Genomic DNA, 13,360 nt, shown 5'->3' with positions numbered 1-13,360 from the left:
AGAGCTGCAGGATGGAAAATTGGAAAAGGACTTTGCAATCACAGAACAGTCTCTGAAGCAGAATCACTGTCATTTCTTTAAGTGGAAGTAGGGAGGGGAAGAGGAGGAGGCCTTAAATGATTTAAAGACACTTAGGACTCGTTCCTTTTCTCCTACCCGTTAGAGTTCAACGAAAAACTCAGCAGCGGCCTGCTCATTTATTGATGTAGAAACAGAGCACATGGATACACAAGCTGCAGCTCTGTAATTAAAACATATTTTGATGTCTGAACCCGTGCTGGATGATTAAAAGCCCATTTCTCACCAAACTGGCTTTGTCTGTAAGAGGTTTCTAGCTTGCTTCCTTCCTACTGCAATATAAATGTTGTAAATTAAGGGGTAATGTCCAAGAGAAAGCATGGGGGGGGGGGGAAGTCTACAGTTAATGACAGCCTGGAGAAATCTGCGGGTGCTCTTTAACCCACTTTGCTATTAATGAACAGGAAACAATTGACTTGTAGGTCACTGCTGCCATTAGCAGGTCAATTTTGCCATTTATAAAATAGAATAAAAAATGAGTAAAAACCTTTTTATTTTTCATTATTGTGGCAGGGCAGCAGAAACTTGTTGCCGAGGTTTTTGAATATAACTAAACAGTGCTGAAAAGTTCTCAGACAGACCAAGAAGAAAATGACGTGGATATGGTTCAATCAATGATTTTGAAACGACGTCGAAGCATAGAATTTAGTTTCTGCAAATTGGCACTTAATGAACTAAGATAGCACTCTTTTTTTTTTTCAGCTACAGTGGCAAAAGCAATGCTCAGAATATAGGAGGTTGGTTGGGCTGATAATTTTTCAACACCCCCTTGTACACCCACACCTGCCTGTGGTTCAAGGATTCAGACAGGGTTATTCCAACTGTGCATATACTGTGTTTTAATGTTTTTCTTTCCTTGTTAGGCCACATATGTTTACTACATACAGAGCTAGTACATTTCCTTTCATGCTATATCACATATGCACACACTTGCCATGTGGCACCAACATCTTCATGCTAATTAGCAATAATAAATGTAGGAGAGGGTTTATAATATTGGGTAAGGGGGACAGGAGTCATCGCTACCTACAGAAATTGTCCTACGAAGGGTTGTTGAAAAGTTCTCAACCCAACCAAGAAGAGAATGATGTGGAGCCATGAAACTTACGAGTTATTACACACTTCGTCGTATTGTGATGTCATAATGCCTCATTCCACCAATGCCTAAGAGCCAACCTCATCGGTGATGTCACAATGGCTCATTCCACCAATGCCTAAGAGCCAACCTCATCAGTGATGTCACAATGGCTCATTCCACCAATGCCTAAGAGCCAACCTCATCGGTGATGTCACAATGGCTCATTCCACCAATGCCTAAGAGCCAACCTCATCGGTGATGTCACAATGGCTTGGTTTCTCTATACTTGTGCCCATGTACTAGATGCATTTGCCTCCTTGAAACAAAGTGTCAAGAAAAGTGCGGAATAACTTGCAAGTCTCATGGCTCCACATCATTCTCTTCCTGGTTGGGTTGAGAACTTTTCAGCAGCCCCTCGTATTTCCCCCCTAATATTACAGATTTCTATTCCGCCATTACCTTTCGGTTCAAAGCGGATTATAAAAAGAGTTTTGGATGAATGGTTACAACGTTAGATCAGAGATGGTTTCCAAGAGAGGGATAAGTAGGATCTGGGGTTAGGGAGGGGATGGTAAGAGTGGCAAACAGTGTCTTACATGCTGTTTCCTGTTTATGGCATTTTAAAAATGTGTAATGATGAGGGGCCCTTGAATGTGTAGGACCCACAAAGGATCAATCCAGCCTTGTCTAAGTGTGTACATGTGTGCTGTAATTCCTGAGGTCTAGCCAGATGATAAATGTCTTAAGGGTTGGCAGTCCATGTGCTTTAGTGATCTTTACAAATAATAGGAAATACTGCTCTGCACTGTGGAGAAGGATGTTGTACATGAAGTGACATTTTCAATATGGAATATTTGACATCAGATCTCACAAATCAGATGTAGCCACTTCAGATGATTTCTGAACCCATTATGAAAGGCCGAGCTGCCATAGACTTGCTGCAATTGAGCAAATTAAGTCGCAGGCGAAAGGAAGACCATGTTCATCAGTTGCCCCTTTTGCTTCTATTGAAGTCTTCAGTGCCGTGAACCTGACTCCAGAGATGATCAAGCACTAAAGTATTTTATCTTTCAGAATAATCTGACCCCTGCATTACCATCCAAGGTGTTGTTTGTGATTAAGTGATGAGCGAGATGGTCAATGTGTTCTACTTCCATTGCATCATTCGTAGCTCTTTACTTTTGAATAAAATATGACCTGCTGCCTACTTAAATCTGTTATTGCAGATTCAGTTTTGTGTGTTGTAACATCCTTTCTTAATACTGAAGAAATTAGGGAGATTATTTAGAAGTATCAATTTTTAGAATAGTTGTTCAGAGCCTTGTCCACACTCAATTAGACTACTGTAATGTGATGCACCTTGGCTGCCCCTAGTATTTATCATAAAAGCTGCAAACTATTCAGAATGTAGCCACAAGATTAATTTTCTCTGCTCATAGGATGTAGTTATATTGCTGTTGATAACTCTACATTGGCTATTGATGGAGGCCAGGATTCAATTTAAACTGTCTGATTTTTAACATACGTCATGGTTTTGCCCTCTTTATTTGATTTACTTTGGTACAGTGGTACAAAATTTGCTTGCGTTGCAATTCCCCAGTCCTAGGAGTTTTGAGATCAAAAGTTTATCTGTTCGTGCAGATTTGGAATGCTTTACCTAAAGAAATTCATATTATTACAGTTATATCCCATGTTTCATAAAATTATTAATTCCATTTTCTATGCCATTCTCCCAGGGGAGCTCCGAACAGTTTTTACATGAATTTATTCAGGCACTCAAGCATTTTCCCCTGTCTGCCTCTGCAGGCTCACGATCTATCTAATGTGCCTGGGACAATGGGAGGATTAAGTGACTTGCCCAGGGACACAAGGAGCAGCATGAGTTCAAACCCATGCTGTTCCTTGTGACCCTGGGCAAGTCATTCATTGCCCAGGTACACTAGATATATGTGCAAGCCCACCAGGGCTTTTCTCTAGCATATAACATCTCTTCTCCTGTTTACATCCCATGCTTTTGTAAATCCTTCTCCTGTCTCTTCCTATATTTTTAAGCTTTGTAAACCGTGTCAAGCTCCACTTCCGTGGAGATGATGCGGTATATAAACTTAAGGCTTAGTTTAGTTTAGGACAGATAGGGAAAAATACTTGACTACCTGAATGTTAACCACTTAGGTTATAAGTGGTTTATAAATATATTAGTAAGAGATCACCTACCAGATGGGGGTAGTTAGGAGTTGGGGCATTAGTGTGGGCAGACTAGATGGGCCGTGGCCCTTTTCTGACATCATTTTCTATGTTTCTATGATTACCAATGGGAAAAGACTGGTGGTGGTGGTTGAGGAGACTTGTTACCTTGCCTACTCTTAAATACCTTTCTTGATGGCCAAATAAATGGAAAGGAGAAAGGGTGATGGGTTTGGTAGTGACTGGTTTACATTTAAGGCATAATTTATCTGTGCTACATTCCCCTTTCTGCTGCAAGGACGCAGCAAAAACCCCTTCCAGTATTTTATGGGATAACAGTTCATGCAGATTGAAGCGGTGAGCATGTGACGCATCCATCTGTAGAGGAGAAGAAATTTTCAGTGTGTCTGGCTTGTTCTTTGCAGTACAGCAGACTTGTCTAAGCTAAATACATGTGCCAACATTAGTCTCTGGCTACGATGAATGGAAACAGCTTGAAGAAGATTCATGTTTTATGGCTGAAAAATACATCATCTACATCATTTCTTTCTTTTTGGCATAAACTTGGCCTAGGATTTTGCTGCTCTTTCTGTCTAAGAGGACAGTGTAAGGTTTGGACTCTTGCTAGAAATATCCACAGTATATTTGAACACATTTTTAGTTCTTTTGTAAGGTCTGTAGACCCTCGGAAGCCATAAGTAATCAAATTCATTGGCCCTTGGTGATTTATTACCAGAATGGCCACTGGCCATTTTGACTGCTTCTTGAAAATATCAACATGGAGATAAGATATGATGGAGGAAGGAGTGGGTAGGGCTACAGCCTCGACACCCTAAGGTTGTGGGTTCAAATCCCATGCTCTCCTTGTGACCCTAGGTAAATCACTTAATCCTCCACTACCCCAGATATATTAGATAGATTGTGTGACTACTGGGACAGAGAGGGAAAATGTTGTTGTATGTAAACTGCTTTGAATGTGGTGGTAAAACTACAAAAAGGCCATATACAAGTCCCAATACCTTCCCCTGATGTCATAATACCTCATTCCACCAATAAGAGCCAACCTCATCAGTGATGTCGCAATTAAGGTTGCCAGACATCCAGATTTACCTAGACATGTGCTCTTTTTAGAAGGCTGGTCCGGTTGGCTTTTCAAAACCCGGCACTTGGTATATAATATAACATAACTTTATTTTTCTCTACCGCCTTAATCAAAAGAATTCTAGGCGGTTTCCACAAAAGAGAAAAACTGGACAATTGGTGAAATACAAAATAGTAAAAAATGAATACAACCTGTTGTATTAAAAAGACATTAAAAATTAAAAATTGATAGGATAAGATTAATTATGTTTAAAAAATAAAGATAAAAGCACAGATTAAGAGATGAATTTATCAAATAATATTGTCTTGATTTTCTTTTCTAAAAGTGCCATAGGACAACATGGCTCCGCTAATATAGTTACCCAACCAGGACTGTTTGCTTTCTTGGAAAGCAAACATCCTATCAAAATAAGACCTGAGTTTACAGCCTAAAATCTTCGGGTAAGCAAATAGGTTGCAGTTCCCGGTTATCTGCACAGGGTTATATAACACAAAATGAGATAGCAGGTATGTAGGTGCCAATCCCCAAACTCCTTGTGACGCCTTAGTAACCGGACCCCATTATTTGGTGTCGACTTCTGACTTGGAGAAATGCACTGTCCTTCCTTGTAGTATTTCATGTGTATAAAAACACCAGTTCTGCTATCTGTCCCGTCTTTTGGCGTTGTCATTGTTTCTTTTTAGAGCCGTTCTTTTAACCCTCAAGTCATCACATGCTCTTTAGTTTGACGTGCCCGGTTGTGTTCAAGGACCACATGTCATCTTAAATATGTGTCGTATGTTGGCATGTATGAGTCTAGCATGTGAGGATCAAATCAGGAGGAGAAAATTGTAATCCATTTCAAGGATGACCTGTAATTGCTTTGGCATTTCCTGTTTATAAACCCACTGTGCTAATTCTCTCGTGCTAATGAAAGACTAGACTACTAATTAAAATGTGCAAATGCTTTTATTTTCAGCTTCTTGTCATCTTTGGCCTAGTTTACTACGTTTTACTTTATGGACACTTAACAGGAAAAAAAGCATTAGTAAACCAAGCCCATTTCATTTACATTTAAAACTATTTGTAGAGATGTTTTCTTAGGCTTCCGTGGCTGGCATCATGATTAAGAACATAAAAACTGCCATACGGGGCAGACCGAAGGTCCATCAAGTCCAGTATCCTGTTTCCAACAGTGGCCAACCCAGGTCCCAAGTACCTGGCAGAAACCCAAAGAGTAGCAACATTCTAGAACCCTAAAGAATAGCAGGGTTCCAGAACACCAAAGAGTAACAACATTCCATGCTACCGATCCAGGGTAAGCAGTGGCTTCCCCTATGTCTGTCAACAGCATACTATAGACTTTTCCTGTCTAAATTAATTGATTTTAATTGGCTTAATTGGTACACTAATTGCTTGAACCAATTAAACTGTCATATAAAACATGGAGGCACTGAAAGACACCTCTTAAAAGCCGCTGATATCCCAACCACAGAGGCGCTTTATGACGCCTAATGCCATTGTAGGTGTGGTTAACACCAGAAGTAGCATAAGGCATTGTAAAGCTCCTCTGTGGACGCGATTCTGGTGGGAGATAGGCACCAGAATTGTAGGCCTTTCAAACCTTGGCCTATATATCTGGCGCCTATCTTCCACGTAGCTGTGATTCTTTAAACAGCGCCATTGCGTAATTGACACACGATTGGTGGCTATTTTAAGGCGGCCGCTGATAACAGTGCCATTTATAGAATCCAGGCCTCAATGACTTTCCTCCCAGGATGAAAAAATGTCCAAGGAAAACAAATAAAACCAGCATTCCTGGAAAGAACACGGAAAACGACATGAAATAATTTCCTGGCTGTCCGTTCATAGAAACATGAGGGCAGATAAAGGCAAATGGCCCATCCGCAGCATCCACTATCTCCACCTCTCCCTATTGGCAAAGGCTCTTAACATTTGCATATCCTCTTCCCATAGGCTAAAGCTCTCTACTCCTGCATTATGATGTCATAGAACTTTAGTAACATAGAAACATAAAGGCCAAATGGCCCATCTAGTCTGCCCATCCGCAGCATCCACTATCTCCTCCTCTCCCTATTGGCAAAGGCTCTTAACATTTGCATATCCTCTTCCCATAGGCTAGAGCTCTCTACTCCTGCATTATGATGTCATAGAACTTTAGTAACATAGAAACATAATGGCAGATAAAGGCCAAATGGCCCATCTAGTCTGCCCATCCGCAGCATCCACTATCTCCTCCTCTCCCTATTGGCAAAGGCTCTTAACATTTACATGTCCTCGTCCCATAGGCTAAGGCTCTTTACTCCTGCATTGTGAGGTCAGAGCTTTACGGTTGTAGTAACATGATGGCAGATAAAGGCCAAATGGCCCATCCAGTCTGCCTAGCCGCAGTAACCATTATCTCTTTCTCTCTCTGAGAGATTCCACGTACCTATCGCTGGCCCTTTTGAATTCAGACACAGTCTCTGTCTCCACCACCTCTTCTGGGAGACTGTTCCATGCATCTACCACCTTCTCTGTAAAAAAGTATTTCCTTAGATTACTCCGGAGCCTATCACCTCTTAACTTCATCTTATGACCCTAAGAACAATTCTTAACAGCCCATGTTCTGGTTTTACTCGGCACTAGTAACACCCCTGTCTAGTCTCACTGAAGCCAACAAAGAAATTAATTAAAAAGTACATTTAAAGGGAGTTTATGTGCAGATGTAGGAAGGAAATTGCCTATTTAACATGATTGAAGTTGTTGATAGACAAATTCAGAAATATGATCGCAGTAGGATAAGATTGCGGTTTGGCTACATCTTCATAACTGACATCCTTTCATCATGTTGTGTAAGCTGATCATGCACGATATAAGAGCATATAATGGCAGAGGAACAAAATGCTTTAAATCAAGAATGGCAACCTGCATACGAGTTCCTCCCTCATTTCCGAAGAAATGAAAATAGATCTCTGACTGCATTTGGGGAATATTATAGTTGCATGCTGTTATTACACTGTGCCAAATATAAACTTGGGTGCTGGTGATAGTGAGCAGGAAGGCATTTTGAATAGCCTCAGCTGTAGGATGCAGAATAGCTGCAAATGTTCAACCTTTATTAAGCAAAATGTATTTTGGGGGGAAGTAGCTTAGAAGGGAATTCTTTTGGCTTTAGTTTCATTCACTTGGTAGGTAATTTCAGATGAGATGCAGCACACAAACGTCCAGTGGAACCTGGAATCTTTGAGATAATGAGCCCTTTCACTAAAGGTTGGTAAGTTTCGCGCTTACCGTACAGGAAGAGGATAATTCTGTAAGCTTGCTAATTGTTAGCATGCGCTAAATCAGTGTGCATTAAATTGGTTAGTGCCCCTTCATGAATTCCCTTCCCCCCTTACTTGGTATAACTGGTATCTATCTTTAGGAGTACCAATGCCAACCTGCCATTATTAAATACTAGCATAGGTTGGCATTGATGCATTTCAAGGTAGGCACCAGGTGAAATCTTGGCTCCTTTGCCACCTTGAAGAAGACTTAAGCCTTCTTTTACTAAGGTGCGTTAACCGATTGGCGCACACTAATCGAATTCTAAACGCTAATGCGTGCGTGTTGGTCTATGGACGCGTTGGCGCACATTAGTAATAATAATAATAATAACTTTAATTTTGTATACCGCCATACCCCAAAGAGTTCTAGACGGTTCACATTAGTTAGTCAGAGATTACAGGAGGTTACATATCAAATTGATCATAGAGTTGCAAACAGCAGGAGAGAGTAGTTACAAGTGGTTACATATCAAATTTATCGTAGAGTTGCGAACAGCAAGGAGAGAGGTAGAGGGGAGAGAAGGGGGAGGGGAGTAGATCAGAAGGGGGGGAGGAGGAGGATAGAAAAGGGACATTAAGGGTCTTGGTCTCGGAATAGGTGAGTTTTGAGTAATTTTCTAAAGTCGAGGTAGTTGTAGGCCTTGAGGACCATTTGGGCTAGCCAGGGGTTTAATTTGGTGGCTTGGAAGGCGTAGGTTTTGTCGAGGAATTTTTTTGAGTGGCATAGTTTTAGGGAGGGAGGGGGTTGGGGGTTAATTTTGCTCTTTCCATTTTTTTTATATTACTGTAAATTTTAACTGCGCTGATTCTTCTCCATCAGTCTTTATGACACACTCTTTAGCTTTGTCTCACTTGCATTGTTTTTCAGATTGCTTCTCTTCCCAGATATATTTTCATTATTTGCCTTTTTTGTTCTCATTTCTTGCCCTCGGGTCTATGCACTTTCTAGCATCGGTACTTTAAAACACATTTGATTTCCTTTCAAAGTGTTTTCCAATAAATTGTACATTTTCAGGTTACTTTTAGACGGCAGCTTGTGCATAAGATTGAAGCTGCCCTTTGCAAAATGAGTTTTATATTCTTCTATTGGCGGTTGTTTTTTTTTTTTTTTTGTTCTTATTTCAAAAGATACCAGGTTCTTGTCGCTAGTCTTTAAAAGGAAAGGTCTTATTTTAGATGCTTTCATCAAAGAATTTTGGCTGGTTTAATTGATTTATCTAAAAATTGGCATTTAAGACATACGTATGAATGGATATCCAAACCCTGATTTTATAGAGCCAGGATATGGACATCTAAGACTGCCAGAGGGGCGTGGTCTGGATGTGTTTTGGGTGGGAGTAGGTAGGGGCCAAAGGGTAAATGTTCAACTCCAATTGCATAAGGGGAAGAGTCGTCCAAATCAAAAAAGATGGATCTCTGTATTAAGACCTGATATTTGGCATATCTAGGTGACATAAAGGTGCTTCAACTGAGCTATTCTTCACTCAAGGGACAGAAAAATATATACTGTACTGTGATTTTATTTACTCCAACCATAACCATTATATATCTATAGATATCTATATATGATAATGATAAGCCACAGTGGGGTTTAAATCTGCAACCTCTGGCTTAGATTCTCAGCTAGCTACTCTAACCATTAGGCTATTCCTCAAAACAAATACCTAGGTGGCCATTTTAGATTATGGCCATTCTCATGCTGCCACAAAGACATCCTTGTCTCTTGTTTTGCCCCTTCACAGTTTAGATATTTCAGTTTGTAAAACAGATGTTCATGCTTGGGCATCCATTTCTCATGTATTTTAGGACAGGCTGCATGTTGGCAGATCTGTTCTAAAATATATGAGAAATGGAAGTCTCTATCTTGACTTATGGACTTGAACGTACATATTCTGATTTGGCCTTCCTCATAATTTACATGGCAGTCATAACCTCTCTTTGGTTCATAAAGAATGGCTGCAAAACTGGTCCTAATTTGGTAGGGACCCTTCTCTGCTGGAGAGACAACCAAGCATAAAAATAGCCAAAAATGTTTTATTCTGGTTAATAAAGTCTTCTATAATTTTTATTTAGCTCCTGATCCGGTTGAATAGGTTGAATTCATTTTGCTTAGTATAGGTGTCTGGAACGTGAAGAAAGTGAATATTAAAATGTATGCTACGCATGGTCTTATAGACTGACTTTGAGGTTTTTCAATGTTCTTACTTGTGACCTCACTTTCTAGCCCTCTGGTTTTCCATCAACCTCATTAGCTATGGTCCAACTACAGAAAAGGCTGTGCGGTTTCCTTGTGTTACCCAGAGGCTGCATCTTGTGGATGTTTAAAGTGGCTCGTATGAATGAAACCTGACTCTTGTAATAGAAACCTTGAAAATTCCAGTTGGCATTCTTCCCATTAATGTTGACAAAGCATCCAGCTACATAATATACTGTTTATACTATAAGCAGTCCTCTCGGGGGCCTGATTATTTTTTATATTGATTTCATTTAGGGGTAAAAATTCAGTCATGGATAGTGTTGCAAGCAAATCACCCCGCCCTCAAAAAAATTTCTCAATCAAATTTTACCTCTTTGGATTGCGTTTATTAAGAACATTAGAACCCCAAAATCGACGCTTTTGAATCATTTTAAAGTGGAACAGTTCTCCAAATCTCCCTCTAAACCAGGGGTGTCAAAGTCCCTCCTCGAGGGCCGGAATCCAGTCGGGTTTTCTGGATTTCCCCAATGAATATGCATTGAAAGCAGTGCATGCAAATAGATCTCATGCAGATTCATTGGGGAAATCCTGAAAACCCGACTGGATTCTGGCCCTCGAGGACCGACTTTGACATCTGTGCTCTAAACAGTAGGAATCTGCAGGTTCTCAATAGTTACAACTGATGTAAAGGCCAGACATTATAGACTTTAGTTTTATAAAATATAGTGCAAGCTTAAAGCAAAAAAAAACAACAAACATTTGTAAACTACAGTAATTTGTAGCTGAAAGTGCAGTCAAAATGACTCTAATCCATGTCTCCTTTATTTGACAAACTATGCTGTGTAGTTTCTGATTTGGTCACATTGACTTAATGTATACTCTGTAAAATCTATATATATATAAAATTAGATGTATATATGTATGTTCCAGCATAACTCCGAAACGCATGGACAGATTTAAACCAAACTTGGTATACATATCAATTACCATCTGGAAAAAAAATACTATGGGGGTAGGAAGGGGGTGACATGTAAAGAATCATTGAAAAAGACAGATTTTGCTTTGATCAATTGTGTGAAGCTTGGGGAATGATGTCACAGTCAACAATATATAAGGAAGTGCAGCTGTGGTGTGGTGAAGCCTAAAACAGAAAGAGAAAACTGAAAATTTGTATGATAAGAACATAAGAATTTCCACTGTTGGGTCAGACCTTTGGTCCATTCTGCCCAGCAGTCCGCTCCCAAGGCAGCCCCTAGATCAAAGACCAGTGCCCTACCTGCGTTCGTTCCGGTTCAGTAGGAACTTGTCTACCTTTGTTTTGAATCCCTGGAAGGTGTTTTCCCTTATAACAGCCTCCAGAAGAGTGTCCCAGTTTTCCACCACTCTCTGGGTGAAGAAGAACTTCCTTACGTTTGTACAGAATCTATCCCCTTTTAACTTTAGAGTGCCCTCTTGTTCTCCCTACCGTGGAGAAGATGAACAACCTGTCTTTATCTACTAAGTCTATTCCCTTCATTGTCTTGAACGTTTCGATCATGTCCCCTCTCAGACTCTTCTTTTCAAGGGAGAAGAGGCCCAGTTTCTCTAATCTCTCGCTGTACGGCAACTCCTCCAACCCCTTAACCATTTTAGTCGCTGTTCTCTGGACCCGTTCGAGTAGTACTATGTCCTTCTTCATGTACGGCGCAGTAGTCCAGGTGAGGGCTTACCATGGCTCGGTACAGCGGTATGATAACCTTCTCCGTTCTGTTCATGATCCCCCTTCTTAATCATTCCTAGCATTCTGTTCATCCTTTTCACCGCTGCCACGCATTGCGCGGACGACTTCAATGACTTGTTGACCAGTACTCCCAAGTCTCTTTCCTGGGGGATCTCTCCAAGTACCACTCCGGACATCCTGTATTCGTGTATAAGATTTTTGTTACCGACATGCATCACTTTACACTTATCCATGTTGAACCTCTTGTCATGTTGTGGCCCATTTCTCGAGCGTGTTTGTCACATTGCAAATCTTTGCATGCAGAACCTTGTCGAATGCCTTCTGAAAATCCAGATATACAATGTCGACCGGGTCGCCTTTGTCTATCTGCCTGTTTACTCCCTCAATGAAGTGTAGCAAATTCATCAAGCAATATCTTCCTTTGCTGAAGCCGTGCTGGCTGGTCCTCATCAGACTGTGTCCATCAAGGTGCTCAATGATGCAGTCATTTATCAGCGCCTCTACCATCTTTCCCGGTACCGAGGTCAGACTCGCCAGTCTGTAGTTTCCCAGATCACCCCTCGAACATTTCTTTGAAGATCGGCGTAACATTCGCCACCTTCCAGTCTTCCGGAATCCTTCCTGATTTGATCATCAGATTGGCTATTGGTTGGAGCAGTTCAGCTATAGCCCCTTTCAGTTCCTTGATTACCCTCGGATGGATGTTAATCCTCAAGTGAATGTTCCTCAAGGGACTTTGTATCTGGGCAATGACGGGTGATCAACAAGTGGATAATATAATTACTAATATATATTTTTTATTTATGTTTTTGGATTTTGCTCTCATCGTTTTCAGTAGTGGCTCAAGATGAGACACATTCAGGTAAATTAGTATTTTTTTTTTCTGCCACTGAAGGGCTCACAATCTAAAGGGCCTAAAACATAGAAACATGATGGCAGATAACGCCAAATGGCCCATCCAGTCTGCCCATCCACAGCAGAGATCCCACGTGCCTATCCCAGACCCTCTTGAATTCAGACAGTCTCTGTCTCCACCACCTCTTCCGGGAGACATTCTTTATGTTCCACGCATCTACCACCCTTTTTGTAAAAAAGTATTTCCTCAGATTACTCTGGAGCCTATCGCCTCATAACTTTATCCTAAACCCTCTCATTCCAGAGCTTCCTTTCAAATGAAAGAGACTTGACTCATGTAGGTATTTAAACGTCTCTATCATAATCTCCTCTCTCCTGCCTTTCCTCCAAAGTATACAGATTGAGATCTGTAAGTCTGTCTCCACTAATTGGCTACATGGTGGCATATCCGGTGGCAGGAGGGAGAGGGCATCCCACCTGCCAATTTTTTGGGTGGTGGGGGACCTTCAGTGGCAGGAGGGAATGGGCATCCCTCCTGCTGTATCGCTGCTGTGGAGGGGGGGGGGAGTCAAATTGACAAGAGGGAGTAGGCATCCGTCTTGCCATATTCGTTCCTGTGGTGCCGGGGGGGGGGGGCAGGGGGGGGAGGAGGGGAGTGTCACAGTGCCCTAACAGCAGTGTCGGGAGGCTCCTTCCCCTGTCACTGTTAGGGCTCTGTACATGTCTCAATTTCTCACTGAGCGATTGATCAGTCGTATTTGCATGCAAATGGTTTGTACCTCCATGAAAACTTTAGAACATGGTACCTAGTGTAGGAAGGTAAGGAGGTGCCTTAAAA

General features: G+C 41.2%; 1 protein-coding gene across 5 annotated transcripts in view; it reads left to right on the top strand.

Moving 5' to 3' along the window:
• The window catches only part of NELL1 (neural EGFL like 1), a 291,095-nt gene that overhangs the window by 58,221 nt on the left and 219,514 nt on the right, over positions 1-13,360 (top strand). The gene's annotated exons all lie outside the window — the stretch shown is intronic.

This window comes from Geotrypetes seraphini, chromosome 19 (assembly GCF_902459505.1).
Source record: "Geotrypetes seraphini chromosome 19, aGeoSer1.1, whole genome shotgun sequence".
Lineage (NCBI taxonomy): Eukaryota > Metazoa > Chordata > Amphibia > Gymnophiona > Dermophiidae > Geotrypetes > Geotrypetes seraphini.
The sequence above is the reverse complement of the archived record's forward strand: the minus strand, read 5'-3'. Positions and strand labels throughout refer to the sequence as shown.